At 47.2% G+C, this 24,510-nt stretch overlaps 1 pseudogene; it reads right to left on the bottom strand.

The window, feature by feature from the left end:
* The window catches only part of LOC147707875 (uncharacterized), a 51,864-nt pseudogene extending 37,460 nt beyond the window's left edge, over positions 1 to 14,404 (bottom strand).
* Positions 14,405 to 24,510: the final 10,106 nt, after the last annotated feature.

The raw sequence follows: 24,510 nt of genomic DNA, 5'->3' as shown, positions 1-24,510 counted from the left end.
TAGGTCAATGGCTACCTATTTTCAAGTTCATTAGAAGCACAATCCCCAATGCCCGAAATTGTCCCACCCTTCTGCACCCAAGCATGGATGACCAAAGCGTCCTCACCTCTCCCGATTAACCCCAGCTCCATATCTGACGCCCCCGAACTATAACTGATGGCCCTGATTACACCACTACTCTCTGGGAAAAGAATGTTTTAGCCTCCGTCCCGCTCTCATGATGTTATATGTTAGTAACCCCCATTCGCAAGCGTTAGCCGACCCTGAAGGAAGTTATAAGGCCGACAGGACTCGGGTTAGGAAGACGAGTCTCTACCCCAGACTGATTTTGAAATATGATAATCTAGAATATGCAGTTGATATGAGTTTGGCTTCTCTCCTTATATGCCATGAATATAAGTCTAGACTTAATGCAAACCTAGTAGAAATGCTGACATACATACTCCATGGTAACAACTTCTGACTGTGACCGATGAACGCGCCCCCCCCCCCCCCCCCCCACTGCGTAGGATTGAAGGCGGAATTGAAATGCATAAGTGTCCTCTCCTGCCAGTTCTCTAAAAATTTGTCAAAATGTTTATCGGTCACTTAGAACTGTAAGAAAGTCGGAACATTTGTAATGTGTAGTGTGTCGAAACGCTAGGCCCGTATAAGTAATCCAACAAATGTAAATTCCTATGTATTGCCTTCTGCCAATCATATCAACTGTTCCTGGTTATATGTATAATATTGACAAACACCGTTTCATTGATCACCATACGACAATATGTACAGCCATCAACTAGGAAGAGTAGGAAAATGAACTCACTTATGTTAAAAGCGGCGACTGTGAAAAATGACAAAAAGTATGTACATAAGCGGCGTTCATTTTCGTCCCCCCTACCCCCTTTCTGTGAACAGAACGGATACTGCAAAGCACTGACCACCTCGTCTCGCTAGCGTAGGCCCATGCACACATGTACACGCCAGCCATTATAGGTATCATGACCCCTCTGCCGTTTGCCAAAATCCCCGGCTCCCCTCCCACGTGTATTGAACATCCCCACTCTCACATGCATAGACCATAAAACCCTCTCCCTCTGCACGACCATACTCTGAAAAATAACACTCCTGCTTGACCCACGCGCCACCCCCTATTTCCTCTTGAAGAAGCATCCTTCCCCTCAGCTGACATAACCCCCCCCAGCTGTACCTAACTGCCCCCGCTCTCTCACGTACGGGTCATAAGACCTCTCTCTCTGTGCGACTCTGTCCCTGGGAATCACACCCCGCGCCTGACCATCACCTCCCTTCTTTTTATGAATACCCCTCCCTTGATGACCCCTCCACTGAGCCCGCTTGTCCGCACGGACCACTGGTCATCCCCTTCGCCTGAGGATACAGTTCATTGCCCACCACTGTATGCACTCGCCCCTCTTCAAAGGAGCTACTATTGATCATGACCTCCCCACCCCCTAAGATCCGATCAGACACACACATTCCAAAGGAATCAGCTGAGTGATAGCCCCCTCCCATTGTATGGGGTGAGGACCTGTACTGTAGCCATGTGTTGGATCGCGCCAGAACAGGGAGGGGTCGGGATGTCTTTTCCTTGCTTCACAATGTCGTTATTGTAATAAGGAATGTTTGTGATGTATAAAAGGCGATCCCTCAGAGAACTTGTTAGAGCACCTCCCGATGACACCTTGTTTCGTGTCTGAAATGACAGGCTCTCCTCATGAGTAATAAACTCTGTTCTTGTGTCCCTGCCTCCAGCGCCCTTCTCTTTATTTGGTAACTATCTGCAATGGGAACTAAGAGGCGCGTTTACGTCAGCAGCCTGGGCATTGGTAGCAGTATGGGCTGACTTTTCCACACTATATAGGCGACTAGGGCTGAAACATGTCGATCGCATTTTAAATCACTATATCAGTGCGCTTGAATCCCTTATCATTCCATAGCTGCACACCAATTTTTCAATTCAGTTTACTCGAACCCAGACCAATTAAAGTTTCAGTCTGTTTGTTCGGGTATCTTAAAACTTCCCTTGAGCACTTATCACCCATTGTTCACGATCACTACTGTTTTAACTAAGGGTAAATACCTCCTGGCGGAGGCTGCATAAATACTGACCCAAGGATTATGCACACACGTGTTAACAAGAGCGGGAAGACAACATATACCGCTACGAGATCCTAATTTACACGTGCATGAGGGTCTTTTACTTGGGAGACACCCCATACCGACCTGCATACCCTGGTTATGCAGGACAAGTGATCCTTCCCCCATGATTCTTGATTGTTTTACCTGCCACACTGACTGCTTGCTGCTTGTGAGAGGACCATCAGGGAGCTAGGGGGCAATCCTCCTCCCATGAGGAGCTGTTGACATCGCGGGGTCTCAGCGGCCACACTCTGGTGGGACTCGGAGTCCCAGAGTGCTACATGCCCAATCACCTACACCTGCTGAGGCGTCCCCATCGCGCTACAAAGAGCTGCCTCACGACTCGCAGAGCGGGGGTTGTTTGCTGATTGTTGTAAATGCCACACGGACTGCTTGCCACTTGTGAGAGGACCATCAGGGAGCTAGGGGGCAATCCGCCTCCCGTAAGGAGCTGTTGACATCACGGGGGTATCCCGCTGCTGCCACTGGTAGCGGCCACACTCTGGTGGGACTCGGAGTCCCAGAGTGCTACGTGCCCAATCACCCACACCTGCTGAGGGTGGAGGCGTCCCCATCGCGCTACAAAGCGCTGCCTCACACCCCGCTGCGCGGGACACGCCTGGCAAAGCCCTGGCCAATTGAGGCTGGGCTTGGCCACCCCCTTAAATCTGCTCCCTGCTAGCCCTAATGTTCATTTATTGGTTCCTATAGAGCGACTTGATTTGGGGGACAACATTTGGGGGCCTCACAGAGAAAAATTGTAGATCTTTAAACTCTGGAGTCCAGTGGGGATAGGGTTTGTCCTAATTTATTGATTAATATCATTGAATATTATTGTGGGCTGGGGAGGACTAGCCAGTAAATAATTATGGGAAAAAACACTCCCCGCTCACAAGGCCAACCACCAGTCAGAAAGCTCCTATGTTAAACCCCATTGCCTAACCGACTGCTATTGATAAAATGCTGCAGCAGGCAATAGGAACCCTCTCCAGCGAAATAGAAAGCACTGAGAGACGCCTATCCCTAACACCGATGATCCCAAACATCTCACCAACTATGGAGTCAGAGCTACTTTACTCACCCCAAACAGTAACTGGTCCCACTATCTTAGAACTACTGTGCACTCAAGAAACCATAGCTTTGGAAAATACTATCAAGACTGGCAAGGGTGGGGGAGCAAAAAAGAAAGGAGGACCTCGGAAGCAAAATCACCATAAGGGAGAGAAGCATGGGAAACATACTCCCAGGATGGCACCAAACTAAACACCAGGGGGACATGTTGCAGATGAGAGTAGTTATAGAACTTTGGAGCCCCCAGCTTGGGGATCACATCTGGTAAAGGAGCCCAAAGGATACTTTGAACAACTCATCAAATCCGAACTTGAAGTCGCAATGAGACATATTGACAACCTAACCACACTGATGGGCTCCTGGGGGAGTAAAGTTGATGCCATCATGCACACTATCAAATCTATTAAATACCCAAATTTGGAAATGGCCCCCCAACGAAATCAGGTAACTGCATCTGTCTGTATACCACTACCCCTCCTTGTAGGGCACATACTAATTGTACAAATGAATTCGCCTACTGGGTCTAAATCTCCAGCCCCACAAAATCAGGCCCCAGCTATTCTCCAACACAGGTCCTCCTATTGCACTGAAAACGCTCATGATTCTAGGTCTATAGCAACTATCTCAGGTCCGCTAATAAAACAACAGGCACAAAGATCTGGTGTTGAGGACAATAGGAACACATCTCATCCGAAATCAAGGGAAACAATCTCTACACTTCCCTGTATAGATCTGCCCACAGCCTCCACCCCCTATGTTGTTATACTTGCTGGAGTACCAGAGCTGGAACTAGGAAGAGGGGAGTCATATCCAGAACAGGAAAACAAAGTCACTTTCTGGTTAAATAAATACAGACTCCCCCCCCCCCCCCCCCACTTCCCCCACTTAGCACAAAGCGAAATCCTATTTACACGCAGGGTTAACTGGCTGGGGCAGAGGAGAAAGGAAATTCCGGGGGACTGTGTTCTGATCAACTTTAGAGATAGCAGGGTGATCCAACATATTCTTGAATGGGAACACGCTAAGGAGTTAGGAGGCATGCACATACTGCCCTTGGGCTATTTCTATCCCCCTAGTCCCCTGTTAGACAGAATGGGAACTGTGTACAAGAAGTAGGAATCGAGAGCCCAGAGTGGTAGTATGTCAAATATGGGCCGGGATGTGAAAACATCATGGCATTTAATATCCCCGTTAGCAACAGATTTAGTCCCCTGGATCTGGTTGATTGACTAAATCTGACCTGTAAAAGTTCGACCATTATTAATAAAAAGTCAGTTGAGCCCCATAACTGTGGAAGACCCGAGAATGGTGACCAACTCTTTGAGAAAAGAGATGAGGCCACTACAGTAACTAGTACTCCCAGTGTTTCTACTAATACGCTTTGGGACCCTGACTGTAGCCCACAGATGGAGGCAGAGACTCACAACCAACCCAAGATCATGCACCAAGTAACACAACAGGAAAGGCGTTCCCTGAACACTCAGATTGCCATCCTAAACAAAATACAGAATACCAAGATTTTATCCTGGAACATAGCAGGTCTTAGCTCAAAAATGGATCTCTCAGATTGGGGAGACTATGTAGACACCCACGAGTTATGCCTCTTCCAAGAAACATTGTCAAGGTCAGATCTACATAGAGTGGGATATGTCACGTATTGTATCCCAGCCGCCCAGGGGGCCAAGGGGAGACCATCAGGGAGCCTACACATCTGGGTTGGCTTACATTTGGGATGCAATAGTAAAATGATAGACACCCTCTCCCCTGACATTTTGTGCATCCTTCTCTCTTTTTATAACACCTTGAAGATTGTTATCATTAACATCTATTCTCGTCCAGTGAGGCAGGGGCAAACCTCACAGACCTTGGATTCTCTCACCACCTTTCTTTATACTCTACCTGAGTATACATATGTAATTATTGGTGGGGATTTCATTTGTCACTTTGAGCGCCTAAATGGCATTACTACTACCATTACAAGTGAGGAAGATTTGGCTTGGTCAATCCCTGAATGCAACATACCCAATTAGGGCTGGACCCCTTTAGTTCCGCAGATGAACTCAGTTACTTTTAGCCACTCTCTAAGGGCATGTAACGGTCGATTTCCCTCTGACAGCCCAGGTAACCTTACCTTTAATAAGTTGGGACAGGCATCTATAATTGAAAGAGGTCACTGTGGCACTGGGTAATTTGCTTCCAGCCAAGGCACCGGGGCTGGATAGAATTTCTGGAGACCTATTCAGAAACGAACAAGCTGTGTGGACACCCTACCTATGGACACTATTTAATGCTATCCTACAAGGTATGGTGCTGCCCCCGACTTGGACGGGGGCAGAAATTATTCCCATTTACAAAAAAGGTACCCGGCTCAATCCGGCAAACTACGTCCAATAAGTCTTATAGACGTTACCCAAAAGATATTTTCCTGTGTTCTCCTTGGTCGATTGCAATCATGGATGGGAGAAAACAATGTATTAACAGCTTTACAAGCTGGCTTTAGGGCTAAAACCTCAACCCTTGACCAGATCTTCAGATTGCAATTGATCCATTGGAAAACTGTAACCTTGGAGGGTGGCAGCCTTTACCTAACCTTTGTGGATCCTAAATCCGCATTCAACATGGTGCAGCGTGATCAGCTATGAGGCTTACTCCGTGATATGGGAGTACCAGCCTACCTATGCCACCAGCTGAAGCGCTTGCATCACCCAGGTGAGGAAAGCTAACTTAAAACTGACACAGTTCATAGGGGGTATCCTAAAAGTACATAAAAACTGTACACAGAAAGTGGTAGGTCCACCTGCAGAAATATATAAAACACAGGCAAGGGGTGCATCACTATATGGAGCAGAACTCTTTGGCCACTGCCCATCGAGTACACCATCTATAACAGAGAACACCTTTCTAAGGCAGTTGTTGGGTCTCACCAAGAGCACCCCCTTAACGCCATTAAGGATGGACCTGGGTATCGGCCCCATTGCTGACATAATTGCTTCTCGACCACTCCTATTCTGGTGCCGTCTCTGGAGCACCCCAGAGCTAGCAAACTACAGGGAAGAATTGTAGGACGTTATGACCGTCTTGGGAGCAGGAAACATTCCATGGCAGTCCCATATTAGGAGCACATGCCAAGCATTGGGAAGGGCAAATATGTGGTTAGCACCAGAAGAGATCTGTCCCTCCATTCCCAAAAAGTCCCTATTCCTTGCCTATAAAGAACACAAATTTGCCCAACTATCGCAGAACATCAACTGAAGTAGTCTGACCTCCAGGTTTCTGGATGTCAAACAGCAATACAAGTTAGAGTTGGCCCTGGAGATTATTCAACCTTTTATGGCAAATAGATTGTTCCTTCAATTTCGACACGGGTGCTCACGCTTCGAGCTGTTAAACTAGATTGCCCAGGGTGTAATTTGACCGAAGAAACAAAACTCCATGTTCTTCTCTTTTGTCCCACCTATAGAAGGCCAAGGTCTAAGTGGGTGCTCCAGCTTTGCAGAAATGTGGGGATTAAGCACCATACCAAGGCCTTCAGGCTACTAAAATATGAGATACAGCCACTATTCGTATTTGCTATTTCCAGGTTTTTATTCGTGATGTGGTGTATACGTAGGAGCATTATAAAGAAAAAAGAGCCTGGAAATAATCCAATTGTGCTCACCCATTAATTATGCTGCTAATCTATGCTTGCAGAACTCTTTAGCTAGGAAACTGCTTTAAAACCTTCCCTTTTTGAGCTATTCTATTGTTTTATTCCTTTTTAAATGTATATATTGTAATTGTTTTTAAATGTTTTTTAAAATCATCCTCATAGATTACCAGGCAAAGATTGACATCTAAGGTTGTTAACAACAGGGTGACCAGTTATAGCGGAGTCAGAAAATATTGTAAAATTTGCATTATGCTACCTCTTTCCGTTTTTTAGAATATTTTGTCTTTTTTATGTGTATTATATGTTTTTGTAGTACATTTAACGGTATAAGTATATGTGCTTTTATGGCTGTATAGCCAAAATAAAGTTTTTTTGACTGACTGACTGACAAAATTAATAATTACATATATTAAATATTAACATTAAATATATTAATTTCTTATGACAAAAAGGTACAACTATTATCTAAAATAAATTAATACAATATTTATTTAAAATAACCAAATGTTAACAAACACATTTTTTTCCTATCCTATAACACCACACCAATAAAAAAGTCAACATTTTTATTTACATTTATTTCCATAATTAACATAATTAATAATAATTAAAAAAATTATTGTTAATAAAAATAATCAATACCATTCGTTGAATATGCATTCTTTAACACTATAATATGCACTACACACACCTAACATGAATTACATTAGCATAATGAATTACTAATTAATTAATTTTAATTAATTAACAACTATTTATTAATTCATCAATTAAAAATAAAATACTTTTTACCATTTTCACCTATAAACACCACAACACACACCTAAAATAATTACACAAATAACATAATTAACTGCCAATTAATATATTAAAATTAATTAACAACAAATTATTAATTCATCAATTAAGAACTAAATTACTTCCCACCCTTCCCACCATTTTCACCTATAAACACCACAACACACACCTAAAAATAATTACACAATTAACATAATGAATTTCCAATTAATTAATTAAAATAATTACCTAATTATTACAAAATTAATAACAAAATATTTACACGTAATACTACAACATCTCAATTCAACAATTATTAATAAATAAAAATGATTCTATACATTTTATATAATTAAATTACTCCCCAGCCTATTCCCCTATAAACCCATGACCTGCTATGGAACTAAAAAGGCAAAATTCAAACAAAAAAATTAATAACTTCTAAAATTGTAACAAATATAATAAAAATACAAACAATTCTTATACAAAAAAACATGCATCATCCATATACAAAATATATACTAAAATACATAATATTAATAAAAACATTGATATTTTTCACATCAATATTTTGCAAACGATATTAAACACCTCGATATTTTTTACATCGATATTACTTACCCAAAGTCGACAATCTTGACCACGATATTTTGTCTGTCTATATTCTTGACCCACAAAATGTTTGCCACAATATTTGTATAAGTCGATATTTTTGACTCGATATTCTGTCTCTGCACCATCCTAAACTCTATATTTTTTTTAAATATTGCATTTTTGTATATTATACACGTATAAAACACATCAACCCCCACCCCAACAAAACACAAAGAACCCCTACCCACTAAAATTGTAACCCACACCTACAAGCCCTAAAACCACTACCCCTACTCTATCACTACACTAACTTACCTAAACTAAGCTATAAAAACATTATTACCAACATTAAAATTGTATACGGGGGAAGGGCAGAAAGGTTTCCTTTGGTTGCCATGACTTAGTCTTTCCACTGCCTGCTTCCGTTATTGAAGGAGTGTCAGAGCCTGATCCATTTTATTTTCCAGCACAGCCACCAGTAGCTTTAAGTCTGAAAGGTCCTTCTTTCCTTTATGTCAAGCTTAAAAGAGTTAAGCTCTCCTGTGGTCTGAGGTGATGGGCCAGGTGGTTGAGATGGTTCGCTGGTGGAGTAGCTGGGTACTGGTGACTTGGAGGTACCTTGGCCTGAGTTTCATTTTCTTCCTGAGCGCCTCTTGTCCATTGTTGGTGGTCCTAGAGGAAAGTTTACTCACTTGCCCAGAGCTGTCTCCTCGTAATGCTTCCTCATGGCTCTGTGTGCCTTAACGACTTTTCTAAGGTGGTAGTAGCACTCTTTTCTGAGGTTATGCTTTCTCAGCTGCTCTGGGGTCATGTTGTCTGCTTAAGTAATAAGCATAACTGTCAGTCAAACAGTGACTAGGAACAGGTGGCAACATCATGAAAAAATATTTTTTTCACAATATTTAAGATAGCAGCCCCTACAACCTAAATGCATCTTGCATCTTAGAGTGAGCATACACATGCCTATCAACAATCAAATAAGATTTACTAAGGCAAAATTAAAAGGCAGATCAATTGTGGCACAATGCAATTGCAACACCTTGACTAAGTAGCCATGAAATGGTACACATCAACTTTACTGCACATCAGTGTGCCTTCTGCATCCTGCAATGACCTTTATGCCATAGGCATTTGCCATAGTAGGATGTGCAATGTTGCAAAGTACATGTATTGCCTCACAACCTAGTGTAACTGATATGGCAAGGTCCCATGTTAGGGCTTATTGCTAACTATACTGAACACTTGGCAGATATTACATGTAACAATGGACGGTGGATAAGTACCTAACGTCACACAGAGGCATATGAAACCTCTTCTATTTGAACTGTTATAAGTCCATGGTAGACCATGCCACCGCTCATTACATGCTCCCAATATCATAGCATGTGCAACTGACATGTATTCCGAATTCTTCAGAACCACGGCCATGGTCAGATGTGTATCCACTGCCACATATTTTTGCATAGGCTCCCCTATATAGCTTCTATCATGTGGTCCATCCTAGATTGGCAATGTATTCTCCTTGACAGTAGTCAGAAGCTGATAGACATGCAACACTTAACATCCACTTTCCTGACCTAATAATCATCATAAAAAGTTTATTTGGGATAAAGATGCCCATTGAATCACTACTATGTTTCTCTAGGGTAGCTGATTTCGGTGATTCTTTGTACCCACATAACTCATACCATACTCAGCAAGGTACAGGAGGCATGTTCAATAGGAGTCTCATATGTAAGGACAGCTCCAGTGGCCCTTGCCTCAAAAAACACCCCCATGAAGCCATGCAAAGGCAGAATGCCGGATATGCTAACATTCAGAGGTATGTAGTCAGGCAAACTAATGCAAAGCACAGCATAGCCATAATGGACATCAAGGAGCCATAGCTTTTACATAGGAAATGCTGTTCAAGATCAGTAATATGTGTTTTGCCACATTCACAGGTTAGCTAAGCAGTGTAAGCGATGGCAGGCCTCAGTAATGCCTGACTACCCAGGGGAGGTATGCCAAGGAGGATCAAACGTACATTACAATGGGGCTTATTTACAAGGCCTTCTTCTTTTGCATGGGGGCATGGCTATTTTGAGCCACAAGTCATGTGAGCCATACTTAATGTTACTACAAATCAGCAATGGATACACGAGACACATCGGAAAGCACACAAATCATGTTACTTACCAACTGCTCCACCAACTTCAATGCCAACATAGTTGAGGAGGTCAGACTGCCTGCCAACTAAATCGGCCCAGCGATGTTTCAGCTGATGGTCCACTCCAAACAGCCTCAGCATCTAAAGGCGTACACTTCCACCGTTGCTTCAGCACATTCACGGGGTAGACCTGGAACACACTTCCCCCACTGGCTATCATGGCAGGCAGGTATTAGGTGACCAGCCAAAGGAAGCTGCCAAACTCCAACTCACTTATGGGGTGAGCATTACTCTTCCCAGGCATGATTCCACCCAAATATGAAAACTCTAATAAAACTGAACACCCCAAAATCCCATTACTGCCCCATGACACAAATACCCCAAAAGAAAAACACTCGACAATACACAGAACAATAGACAACTAAACAGAACAAAAAGGACTAGGGGGATATGACTGGGACAGTAGACAAGACCAGCTTCAGACACACCAAAACACTCTTCAGCATAACCAAAATACAACCACTACCTAGCTCAGACAGTAAAACTGTGACTTAAAGTGAAAATGAAAGTAACTTCACAGTTCCTGGTTTGCAGCTTGCAGTGTCCATTACCTTACTTCCCTTTATCCATAACACCACTTCCTGGGTTGATGCGTCACGTTTTCAGCTGATGCGTCTTTTTTTTTTGGCTACCGGTCAATGCGTTGAACTCACACGAGGCCTGAAACAGCACCATGCGGTAGGTTTGACACAGCGTTTGGTAAGAGTCATTTTCAGCTGATGCAGTGGCTGCAAAAATCATGCTTTGGGCTCATGAGTCTGTTTATTTGACGCAATAGGGCAAATGTGCGCTTTTCGGTGTATTGAGATGTGCAATGCATGCAATAATGTACAGGGATTGCTGTGTCGGATGTGAATAGTGGAGTTGACCTCTTAACTGTCTTTGCATGTGTTTACTATGTGTGTTGACAGTGTACATATGTGTGAGTCAATGCTGTTCAGGGATTATACTATGCATCGTGCCCAAACTCTCTGGTAGCACAAGGGTGCACCTTACATGAGATGCCTGTGTGCTAAATTAGTCTTAGCACCCATTTACAGTGCATTAACTTCCTCCAGGGATGCAACAAGCTAGCACTGCCACGGAGTCAGTGCACCCACATCTACGACAGCGCAGCCTGCTTGCCAAACCGCGTTGTCTCCCACATTGGAGGCATCAAGATGTGTGGAAACCTGGGAGGGTTACATCTTCCCTTGCAGGCAAGTGCAGCAATTGGCTACACCCATCTGGAAAAGGATGTATGGATGGCGCCTTATGATTGAGTATAGGCATTCATATTCAAGGGTCATACCCCAAAGAAAAGTGAGAGTGTCATCATTTGTGGCCAACATGATACTCACTCATGCTGATGGTGCAATGCTAGATCATCATGCATGCCTTGGCCGGACCGCCTACATAATGCCAACAGTAAGGCTGCATAAATCACACCATAACTACACTCTGCATCAAGGTGGTGTTGCTTGTGCATAGCAGTGGGTGTTCACATGCAACACTGTTGCACTGGCAAAGTATAGTATGTTCATTTTTCAAAGGATCTGCAGCACACCCGTTTTTGTCTCATTAACTGAAACACTTCATGTTTTTCACTTTTAGCGTGCATACACTCCTGATGTACTCCGCTCCTTTTAGTGCACAATTAAGACAATGACACAAAGGATTGTGACTCGTGGCTTACGAGTCACTGAAGGAGTTGCACAGCTTTATGCACATTTGTGTTGAATTTTGATCACGTACTCACTAGTAAACCCATTTCATCCATTTTATTTCGATAATTTATTCATTTTTGTCCGTCACGTCACAGAAAACAAAGTTCCATATTTTCACGCTTGTTAGTTGCTCCATGATTGCCCGTTCGGGCCTATCTGTAGGCACGTAAAGAAAACTTCATCAGTCCATTACATATCTTCACCCAATGCATTTCAGTCTCATGTTGACCTTCCTCAGGGGTATCTACAATTATTAAGAATGCATATGTCAGCCCCACATTTTTTACAAATAACTGTGAATAAACAACAAAATCATTTTTTGCTTAAACCCCAAACTCATAATACATCCCTCTTTCAAAAATTATTACACCTCACTATTCAGTTGTTTACCTTCTGTGCACTTTCCCCGAACATTACCCCTACATTCATAACACCCTCCTCATGGTTTAAACAGAATCAGTTTCCACTAACACTTTAGATCTAATAACCCATCCTCCTCACATTCCGCTAATCGGTTATACCGCGTATCTTACTCTCCCCAACTCCCCAAATTATACCTGTAGTCCATTTGTTGTAATTCCAAGCGATAACCGCTCTGTGCAGAACGCCATATTGAAGCCCGCCTTTTCTCGAAACTCCCTGTTTTTCACCTGTGTGTACTGCCCCCACGTGACTCATTCGCTCCACCCTCTAAAGAACTAACCAATGACCTTACAAAAATCCCCAAAACGTTCCTCATCATTCCACTTTGCCATAAAAACAATATCATGTGCACCAAAAGAAACTCCCCCTAATATTACACATCCTTAACAAACGTCAGTGAGAATGTGGTTAAACATGCTATATTAGTAGCATTCCTTAATGATGACATTTTTACGGACAGTCCATGACGTGACAAAGATGCTCTTCTTCACAAGATGTGTTGACAATTCCCCCTTTCTTGTGAAATGATATCACATGTTTTTTGTATATTATTTATTAGTTGTATGTCTTTACAATTTATTTTGTATGCTGCGTTAAATTGTTGTGTAATCATTCACTTTTTTGATTTAAGTTTCTTGTTGTACGCTCATGGTGAGTACGTTCAAGACATTGATATTTCTCTTGATTGAAGTGATATCTACTTTTGATAAAATTGATAAATAAAACGGCGCAACTAATCGCCAAGATAAACATATTAAGCTTTGTTTATCTGTTTTCATCCCAAATCAAAACGGTGTGAAATGCAATGAAGTGTGGGTTCCTTTTTCTTTTTCATGAAATATTTTTCACATACAGCATATCCACGATTTGTATGCAAACGCACCATCACATGATAGTGATTAGTGCCATCACCCCCCTTTGCACCATGGTGCATGTTTGTCAGCTTGGTACCCTCACAGAACTTAATGCTTTGAGGGACACTTTCTGCACCAAATACACACAATCTATGCAATTTCCTCATTCTATGTGCCCTGCGAAATGCAGGACACATAGTAATTGGACATGACAAAGAGACGTAATTATGTATCCTCATTTCACCCCTCTTGGCAGACACACTGTTTGCACACAGTCCCAGAGTCCCTCAACATAGGATGGGTTGAAAAGTGTCAGATCTTCATCTGTGTTGCATGTGAAAGGCCACCACAAGGCCCATGGTACACATCCTTAACATAGGGTGAATGAATGTTGAACTTTGCTGTGGCTTGCCTTACTGCATAACTATGAGGCCATGCAATGGCATGCAGACAGACTTTGCATTGCCTCATTGGTATGATTTGGAGAGCTGCTCCACTAGAGCACCACAAACAGTGATTCTCCATTAGCGCAGGTCACTTGTACATTTGGCCCACAGTGGCATAGGCGGTCGCAACATGTGTGACTTGTAGGATTGTGTTACGCATATGCCATACAGTATGGCACATGTATGTAGGCACACACCAAGCAACTATGTATGCACTGTCTCCTTCAGCTCAGGACTAATATGTCAACGTATTCCAACATAATTGACTGTTGTGCGTTCTGTCATGTGCAAGAAAAGTACTTACCAATCAGGAGGCCATTCCCATACGTCCCATTCTGGAAGCGTTCATTGATGGTGGAATGACAGATGATGAAGGAATCATGAGCACTGCCCGAGTACTTTGCAACTACATTCATGAAGAGGACCGGATGGTCCACGATTGCCTGCATTTTATTCGAATAGGTGTACTTCCTGTTGCGGTACAGGTGTGATGTAGTGGCTGGATGCACAAGTTGTACATGTGTGCAGTCCATTGCCCCCAACATATGTGTAAATCCTGCAGCAGCATAAAAGCCTTGCTTGTTTTCCTGTTGTTACTGCATTGTGTTGGGCAAGAAGAGTTACTGGGGTACGAGGCTTATAATGGCATTCAGGATGGATGGGAGGAACCTTGAGAAGAATGCCTGGGATACTACTGCCACCCTGGCTGTGGTGGGTTTGAAAGTTCCAGTCGCCAGCATGTGCAGGACAGCCAGTAGCTTAGCCTGTGGAGGTATGTTGGTGCACCGCTGCAATGTTGGCTGCAGGCTTGGTTCAATCTGGTGCAGGACGCAGACAATGGATTCCCTCCTGAGCCTGTAATGGGCAAAGATGTCTGACTCCATGAGGTCAATGAGGGTAATCCTCTGGCGGTATGTCTGCTCCCCTCTACTGAGCTGCTTCCTTGTTGATGGTGGTGGTAGTTTTCCTGTTGCTCCGAGCTGCAGTAGGTGTAGGTCCATGGTGCCGTTTAGCTTGCCAGTGTGATTTTGGTATGTTTTGCTTTCATACCAGTGGCCATGTGTCATTTTTACACCTGGTTTTCCGTAGTGGTAAGACACTGCCGCTATTGGGACTCTGTGCCTGTTTTTTCCAAAGTAGCGCCATTACTAAAATCGTTGTAACAATGGCTGAGTCCGTTTTGCAAGTCTTTTTCAGGGGGAATGACTACCTTTGCATATCATAAGCGAATACTGCCGCAACCGGATCTGGTGCTAAAAAAATAGGCGCTGGAGGAGAAAAAGTGATGCTAAAGGCGTCTTGTGTCACTTTGTAAATATGACGCCAAATAAAAGCTGCAACAGCATCAAAAAATGAATGCTGTAGCAGCGATAGCGCCTTGTGCCTCTCAATGTTTGTCCCAAACACAAAACCAGAGGAACTGCTGATGTGGCTTGTACATTGGAGCATGAAGGTATGCATTCTTCAAGTTGAGAGTGGCTAGACAGGCGTTTGTTTCTATTAGAAGAATGATCTTCTGAAGTTTTTCCATTTTGAATTGTATCTGTTGAAAAACTTGTTCAGGAACTTCAATTCTATGACAATCTGAAAAGCCCCTTGAATATTGGGCACAAAAAACACAATTGAGTATATCTCTTTCCCCTCCTCTCACTTTGAGATGGGAGAATGTCTTCGGTCAATGTCATCTGTTTCTTATGGGACCTGGGCACTGCTGTAATAATGATCCCTGAAGGAACTGGTGGAGAGACAAACTCCATCTTGTAATCTCTCTTAGAACCCATCTGTCCAAAGTTGTTGATTACCATGCCTGCCGGATGTAACAAATTCTGCTACCAACCTCGTACTTGACATCATCTGCTACCTCTATTTCGGCATTGTCCGATGTGCTGATTTGGGTTGAATTTCCTGGAAGTAGATCTGCCTTGGAACCTTGGCACCTACCTTCTAGAAGGCTGTCTGAAGGATTTTGTTTTATACTGGTAGGAATATTTATGGAGGTTCTGTTTCTGTTTTTTAAATATCTTATGTAATTTCTCCTCCAATTCTGACCCAAACAGTCGATCACCCTTTAAAGACATCTTAGAGCAGCAGCCTTCTGAGCAGAATGCATGTTCCAGTCTTTTAAGAAATCTTCTGCCTTGCAGCTCCAGATGATCCATATGATAATACTGCTGCCTAGACACCATCTGAAAAAATTGCCAACATCAATTCCACCTGCTTCTCCATGTTTTCTAATTACTCTGGACACGGCATACCTTCTTATAAATAGATCTTTAAAACCGAATAGAAAGAACTGATCAGTGTAGGACCCATATAATCCACTACGAAGGGCAAAATAGGAACCAGTGTAAACCTTCTTTTGAACTGCATCTATCTTCTTGTCTGCTGGATCCTTCAAAATGCTGTCTTTGGCCATAGAGGATCTACCAACAAGTCTAGCCACTACAGGGTCGACATGTAATGAGTCTGGTAGTCTCTCCTTCATCTCCTTAATGGATACAGTCTGGACATGGAGCGAGGAGCATTAATCTTTTCAGGGTCTCTACACTCATTTAGGACCACATCCAGAATGTACTGATAGGCACCCCATATTAACAGGCTTTTTAGACTGTCGCAGAATTGCATCTTTGCAAGATTCAGCTATCTCTTCATTGGGAAATCCCATGTTGTCCTTAAAATGGTATAGTAAATTTGCTAACTTGGGGGCCGATTAGGATGGCGGTGAATCCGCATCCTCTGGGCCGGCGGAAGCCACCGCCGGCCTGGAGGATGCGGATTCACCGCCGCGGCCACAGAAAACACCCACCGCCAGATTAGGATGGCGGTGGGATTGCGGTGGGATTGCGGTGGGACCAGTGGCGGACGGCAGGCCCGTCCACCGCTGACCTGCGGGGTGTGGAGGGCTATTTGGTGTCTGTGTCTGCAAGACACCGTCAGCCAAATTACGATCTGCATTGCAACATTCTTTTACACGGCGGCTTTTTTGCCGTGGAAAAGCATGGGGTCTTTGGTGTTTGGGGGCCCGTTGCGGGCTCCCAGGGTGTCGGGGTGGGGGGTGCACATGGGGGGTACCTTTGGTACCCCCAGCATTTACATGCACAAAGCGGCAGGCACCGCGCGGTGCCTGCCGCTTTGTGCATGTAAATGTAAAACATGCATTTTTAACCTTGCGGCGGGTGCTGCTTCAAGCAGCACCCGCCGCAAGGTTAAAGATACGGGACCGCCGGAGGGACCGCCACTGCCACTGCGGACGGTCCCTCCACCTCGGGGGTGGCGGATGGACGCAGGTCCGCCGCCATCCTAATAGGTCCCATAGTCTTAGCGATATATTTCCCTATGTGATCAAGTGGAGAAGGGGAAGAAACCCCCAGATAATTCAGAGTATGATAAATCAGAGTGAATGCTTTCCTGATCCACCTGGCTACCAACCTCATTTCTGTGTTCCTTCAGGGAAACCACGGTCTCCATAACCAGTCTCCTAACCATTAACCTCCGGTCCCTCCGTCCTCGACACCTTCATAAACAAGTGGAGATGATTATCTCCCGACAGAAAAAACAAGAGGAATGCTGAGACACTAATACTGCCCCCCCCCCTGGGAGTACATAAGCAGTACTTACCCAGCAGCCCTCCTGTTCTTTTTTTCTGTCTGTCGACAGATTGGATGGTGTGCTGGTGCTGCTCCTGCTGGGCTGGAGTGGCGTTGCTTCTCTCTTCCCCCCACCCGGCTGCCTGGCTGTGCGGGCGCGGGGTTCCCATGACTACCTCCTGACCTGCCGGGCTTGCTGGGAGTCGGTCTGTCTTGGAGCCGGTGTTCTGCTGTGCACTTCGTGTGCCTGCCGGTCCTTTGCGGCTGGGGCTGGAGTTCCAGAGATGTTGCTTCCGGGTCGTGGGCTCGTCTTCCCGAGCTTGGCCGGGGGGGACGTGCCTAGATGGATGTGCTCCTGCTGTTCCTGGCTGTGATGGCGGTGGAGTGGGGGCCTTGTTCCTGGGGTGGGCACCCGCTCTGGGTGAGTCCCGCTTGCGGGGTTTTTCTTTCTCACCGCTTGCATTTCCTTGGGCCCTTCGGCAGTGTTCAAGTTTTTGAATTGACGCTGTTTTTGGTCTTTTCCCCTGTGTCCGGTGTGACGATGCACGGTTGCCTTGCTCTGTGCTGTGAAGAAGATGCTGGACATGTGCTTCCTATGTTTTTGTGTCCTGTGTTCACCGGCTGGCTCTGTGCCTCTGTGGCCCCTCCCTGCTCCCGGGCTGCCTCGGTGCCGGGGCCGCCGCTGTCCTTCTGCGGCTGCTGCTGCGGGTTCCGGCGGCTCCCCTGCCTTGGCTGGGTGTCCTCTGTTCCGCCCTGGGACTCTGGTTTGCCCTTCTGTTGATGGCTCGCCTGGGGGTTGGGTTTCGTCGGCTCTGGAATATGCTGTCCCGCTCTTGATGGGGCTGCTGATTCGGGGCCCAGGCTTCAGGCTCCGGTTCTATGGTTGTTTTCTGGGGTCCTCTGTTTTGTGTTGGCAGTGGGCTCCGGTGGCGCTATCGTTTAGCGTGCGGTACTTCTGCAGCAGTACTTGCCCCGTGCCATGCCGAGGTTGTAAGTTCGTGCCTCACCTGGAGCAGCTGGTTGGTTTTTCATGGACCATTTCACTTGCTGTAAGAGTTAATCTCAGAGAGAAGACTGCCCTTGCTAGAGAGTCTTTACTTCTTTTCAGGATGTGCGTGTCCGACCCTCCATGTTCCAATTATCCTATGCTATTCTCCGTTTCTTCAGTCCATGATGTGACGTCTTGCATATTGGTTCGTTGGTGTGTTTGCCATTGTGTTGGGTATCAAATTACATCTGTTATTCAGCTCCGCTTTGCCCTTCGTAGTTTTCGTTTTCTTTGCTTCCTGGGCTGCTTTTTTGTGTTGCTGTGCCCCGTGCTCTTCGTTTCCTGTGGACACTCTCCGCCCTCCGGGCAGGCCCCCAGCTCCTTCCTGGGCATGGTTGTGCTGTTGGTGGATGCTTCTCTTTGGTCTTGCTGCTGTCTCCGGTGCCCGCGCTGCTTGCTTCCTATAGGTGCTCAGTGGGGGATGCTTCTGTGTGCTCTGTTGCTCCCCCCGCGCGGTGCGTGGGTGTCTGGTGGGTGCTGGTTGGTCAGGCGCTGGGTTCCTGTGCTCCTCTTTTTGGTCTGGGGGTCACGTTTCTGTTCCTGGCCTGCTGCCTTGCCGCCTGCCCGCCCCGGCTCTTCTCTGAGGGCGGGCGTGCCGCGGTGCTTCTTGCTTGGTTCCCTTCTTCGGGTTGTGCCCCTGCTCTTGGCCGCTCGGGCTTGGGGGTTTTCCCCTCCGGGGTTGGCGTGGGTTCCTGTCGCCTCTGTGGGGGCTGGTTCCTTTTCGCTGGCTCTGCCTTTTTTGCTTGCTCCTGGGGTTTTCTCTGTGTTGTTGGGTTCTCCCTGCTGCTTGCTTGAGCCTTGCCCTCTACTGCTAGTCTGTTTGGGTCGCTTCTTCGGCGTCTGCCTTCTCTGTGGGTGGCCTTGTCTCCACTGCGGGCTGGCTGTGGGGGCCTTGCTCCGGTGGTGTGCCCTGGTTCTTCGCCTCTGCTTCTGTTCCCTGCGGTTTTGCTGGGTCTGGCCAGGTTGGTGTCTGCTTGGGCGCCCGTCTGGGTCTTCCTGGTGCTGTGGGCTTCCCTTTGCTCCGGCCTGGGGCTTCTGGTGTTTGTCCCGGGGCCTTCTGTGTGCCTGGCCTGGATGCTTCTGCTCTGGCTCTCCCCGTGCTTACCTTTGGTTTGCTTCTGGTGTTTCCTGTCCGCCCCTCCTGTTTCTGACATTGGTGCCTGCCTGGTTTGTTCCTGGTTGGGGCCTCATGGCTGCTGCTGTGTCCTGTCATGACACCTGCTCTCCGGTGTGGTGTGCTGTCCCCGTGCTCCGCTGTCTGCTCGGTGGATGTGCCTGGTAGGGCCGGGTTATGTCTGCCTGGCCTCCTGGGGCTGCTGGGTGCTGTTGACTTCCTGGTCCTTCTGCTCACGGGGGTGTTTGCTCCCTGGGTTGTTCTGGTCTCGTCTGGTTCCCTTGATGGGTGCCTGGCTGAGGTTTTGGCTGGGGCGTGCCGCTCCTGCTTGTTGTGCTCCTTTTTGGGCTCTGCTTCCTTGCTGGTCTCCCTTTAGGTCCTGGCGGGGTGTTCTGCGTTGGGGCCACTTCCTGGTGGTTCCTTCTGGGCTATCTGCTGCTGTTGGTTCTCTTCCCGGGCTTATTTTCCCGGTGTTGTGGGCCTGTGTGGGGTTCTGTGGCTCTGGTTCTGCCGGCTTCTTGCTGGTTGTGTGTGGCCTCAGGCTGTGCCTCCTGGGTTTTCGAACTGTGCTGTCCCTATTCGGCCTGCTCTGGGGGTTTGTTGCCGGCCGTTTCCGGGTTCTTTCCTGGTTCTGTGGTCCTGGCTCGCTCCTTCCTCCCTTGCTTTCCCGGGCCTTGTTCCCGGTGTGGGTCTGTTTGGGTGCCCCTCCCTCTCTGGTTGGGGTGCTGTTCTGTAGTGCTTGTGCCTCTGCGGGTCCCTCCGTCCTGGTTGCGGGTTGTCTGTGGTTTCCTGCTGCTTGGTCCTCTGCTCTCCTTCTGGGATTTGCTTGGGCCTGCTGTTCCTCCTGCATGGTCGGGTTGCTTGGCTCTGGTCCTGGCTTCCCGGTTCTTTTGGCGTTTGTTGGCCTCTTTTTTGCGGTTTGCTTGGCTCCTCTCCGGCGTTGCTGGGTTGGGGCCTTGTGGTTATGGTCTGGGTGCTGTGCTCCCTAGGGCTTTCCTTTTCCCGCTGCTCCTGCCCTTACTGCTTGTCTGGCCTGGGTGTGGGGTTCCTGGGCAGTCCTGTGTCGTATGGGCGCCTTCTTTGTGCTGCCCTCTGTGCCTCGTTGGGCGGCTGCTGGGGATTCCCAGTTGCTCTGTGCTTCCCTCCTGCCTTGTGTTCCATCCCTTTGGGGTTGGGGTTTTCTGGGCTTGTGATCGATTTCTCTGTTCCCGACCTGGTTGAGTTTTCTTTGTTGCTGGTTTCTGGTCTTGTTGGCCTCTCCTTGTTTGGTGGGCTTTCGGCTGGGTTCTGGGGTTCTTCCCCATCCCTGTCTTTTGGGTCGGGTTCTCAATCCTGTTTGGCTCCTGGGTGCTTGTTGCTTCCTGGGCCTCCTCGGCAGGGTTTCCTCCTCGGGTCTCTTGGGCTCGAGTCCTTTCTTTTTGGGAGTTTGGCCGAGTTTCTGGCCTGTGCTTCTCCTTCCTTTTTGGGCTGGGTGCTTGTGCCTGCGCTCTGTTGGCCGTTTCTTTCTTTGGCTTTCTTCAGGTTGTCTCGTCTTCCTGGTGGGTCTGCCTGGCCCTGTGTGCCTTCCTGCTGGTTCTGTCCTTGGCTGTTTCCTGCGGTCTTCCTTTCCTCCTTCTCGGTGCTCCCTTGGGTGGCTGCTTTTGTTGTGGCTTCCTGGGTGTGCTTGTGCATGTGGAAGGCCGGGTTTTCTGCTTTGGTATTCTCCACTTGTTTATGAAGGTGTCGAGGACAGAGGGACTGGGGGGTAATGTCCTATTACTTACCGGTAATCTTCATTACTCCGGGTCCCGTAGTCCTCGACACCTTCATATGCCCCTCCCTCCCTCCCGGACGGCCGGCCTTCCTGTCTGGGCTTGTTAGTACAGGAGGGCTGCTGGGTAAGTACTGCTTATGTACTCCCGGGGGGAGGGGCAGTATTAGTGTCCCAGCATTCCTCTTGTTTTTCTGTCGGGAGATGATCATCTCCACTTGTTTATGAAGGGGTCGAGGACTACGGGACCCGCAGTAATGAAGATTACTGGTAAGTAATAGGACATTTCCTCATCTTGGAAACTTTATTCTTTTTTCTTGGCAGAGAAGGAGACATCGACCCACTAGAGGAAGATCTTGAAGGAGCAGGAAACAAGTGACTCTCCTTTAGCATATGTTTTCCCATGGCAACTGAAACAAGCATTTACAATGCAATGGTTTCGCCTTCGGAAAAGTTTGAGCCATTGGCATTCTAAATGGCAAACTTTTTATTTATGTGCATTCGCAGCAGTTTTAAGATCTTCACAGAGTTTCTCAATGCTCAAGTGAGTCTAATTTCAAATATTTATAAGTTTCCCGCGTTTTCATTGTATGATATTCTGCTTGCAAGACAGTGTCACTCTTAGTAGTTGAAATGTCACTCATAATTACACTGAAATTATGAAGATGTCACAGTCACACATAGCGATTTGAAACTCAGCTATCAAGCCCCACCACCCTGGTATGTCTGCCCCCATCTCTGGACTCGACTCGTCTCCCCCCCCCCCCGGCCGGGCCCCACTGCGACCGACTCTCTCTCACCTCAATTATTTTGGTCACTTGGTGTGTGTCTGTGTCGCGCAGAGTGCCGCCCGCCCGCAGCCACATATTGGCACAGCAGGGTGGACACGAGGTGGGCTGTTTTTCCATTCAGCGCTCCTGCATCCCGATGGGTGATGCGGGCTCGCCTTTGTAATTGATGCTCTGCAGCGAGTAATGATGCACTCATTGGAAGGGTGATCTCGGGCGCTGAGAGGGGTAAATTGAAGGGGACAGGTGACGGGGGAGGGGGCAGAAGAGTGATCGGTGGAGGCATCATTCATGAGGAGGGGGGCGGTGGTAAAGGCCGACAGTGATGGCCTTGGGGTCTGTGGAATCGGATATGGAGGGGGTGGGCCCAGGTAACGCAAGCTTGGAGGGGCTTCGGGCCAGGTAATGACATCCCCTTGTGAGGTGGGGGAGGGGGTGCATGATAGGCAGGCTTGTGTTGTAGGAGGGGTTAAAGGTCACGGGGCCTGTGATTCCTCATAGGGGGGGTTCTTTCTCTTGACTGCACATCGACAGAGGGGTTAGGAGGAAGGGGGCACAGAGATAATCCCGTGCACCTCTGAGGGATAAGTGTGTGGGGGAGGGGCGATGCGAGCTGGAAGGAGTCTGAGAGTGTTTTTCTAATGGGGGGATGTGGGGTCGATCTCAGACGTGGTCGATCACTCTGGCAGGTCGGATATCTTATCGTAATGCTGGAGCGCAAACTGACGCCAACATTTTTTCTAGCTCGAGTAATAAGCTTAGCAGTCTCCCGGGGTGCCGTTCTTACCTGCTGGACGGGTCCGGGTGGAGTGCAGCCGCCGGCCAGGAGCCGGGTCCGGGTGGAGTGCAGCCGCCGCGCTCAGTCTGTGTCCGGGCTCCGGGGGCGGGGAAGGAGGAAGGCGGCCATGAGGAAAGAAGCGGGAGGGGGCGGGAAAGGGGGAGGAGAGACGCGGCGGACACCAAGAAACAAGCGGGAGGGGGCGGGAAAGGGGGAGGAGAGACACGGCGGGCGGACACCAAGAAACAAGCGGGAGGGGGCGGGAAAGGGGGAGGAGAGACGCGGCGGGCAACAAGAAACAAGCGGGAGGGGGCGGGAAAGGGGGAGGAGAGACGCTAACGACGGAAGGCGGGTGCCGGCAATGCCGGACCAGACACGGGGGCGTTCCCGGCGTCGCGTGACGTCGGCAAAAGCCAAAGAATGTCGGGAACGCCCCCGTGTCTGGTCCGGCATTGACGGACAGGCCCCTCGTCCAATGGCAAGGCTCCGTTTACGGAGCCAGCCAATCAAGGACGAGGGCCGAACCAAAGCACCCTACGATTCTCAACAGGATTTCGCCTGCGCGGAAAAGCTGCGCAGAGCGCAGCTTCCGCTAGGCGAAACCTAAAAAGGAATCAGACAGAATCCCAGTGGCAGAGCGCCAAAGTTAACACTTACCTCTTGTCCCAATTGGGAATAAATAAAGAAAAAAGGGGGCTCAGATGAGCATGCTCATGTGAGAGCCAGTGCCTCAGAACGTTATGAACACCATTGCGTATCTCTAACGTAGGTAGGGATGAAGTTTCTAATCCCCACAACGAAGGGAGTCAATGCCCAGCAAGGACTTCAGCATTCCCTGTCTGCTTCTGAAGTACAGGAAACAAAACAAGAAGTACTTGGGGAATGCAACATTCTTGTCGTACCCAGTTCAGGGTGGGTAGGGTTAGATAGCATTTCCTGTTTTGTTTCCTGTACTGGGATTGGGCAACTAACCTTCATAGGTAAGGACTGGGTCCAGGACGAGGGGTGTAGAGGTAATTAAAACATATAGAACACTCGTCTGCAAATATATTTACTCCCAAAAATGTGAATGCCGCTAAATTTGGCTCCTCCTCTCACTGTGCTTTTCCCCAAAATGGGCTGTGTGGCTAGTTATGCAAGAATGCAGGCTTTGTAAAGGTAAACAGGAAACACTGGCCATATTCAGCGCCGGCCCGTGCTCGGATAGCGCCCTGGGCGGAAAGAAATTTGGCACCCTCATGGCAGCTGGCTACATTTTCCCTTTAATTAGATTAATATTCAAACTTGCCGCCACACTTGCTTGCAAGATGACCACCAAATGAGCAATAGCCTTCATTGTCCTGCCTACACTAGATTTTCACCAGAGCTGTTTGTCAGTTTATGAATCTATTTCAATAACAACTGTTACTGTTTGAATGCCTTACAAATTAAATCGCTAATTGGCACTTTAATCTCTGATTTTTGCACTTTTGACAAAATTTGCACTTTGACTAGGTATAATAAATTATGTGGTAGTGCAACCTCATTTTCAAGAGTTTACATTTATGTTTAAAAAATGTGATACCCAATTATTG

This window comes from Lissotriton vulgaris, chromosome 6 (assembly GCF_964263255.1).
Source record: "Lissotriton vulgaris chromosome 6, aLisVul1.2, whole genome shotgun sequence".
Lineage (NCBI taxonomy): Eukaryota > Metazoa > Chordata > Amphibia > Caudata > Salamandridae > Lissotriton > Lissotriton vulgaris.
Note: the sequence above shows the minus strand (reverse complement) of the source record. Positions and strands in the feature narration are given on the sequence as shown.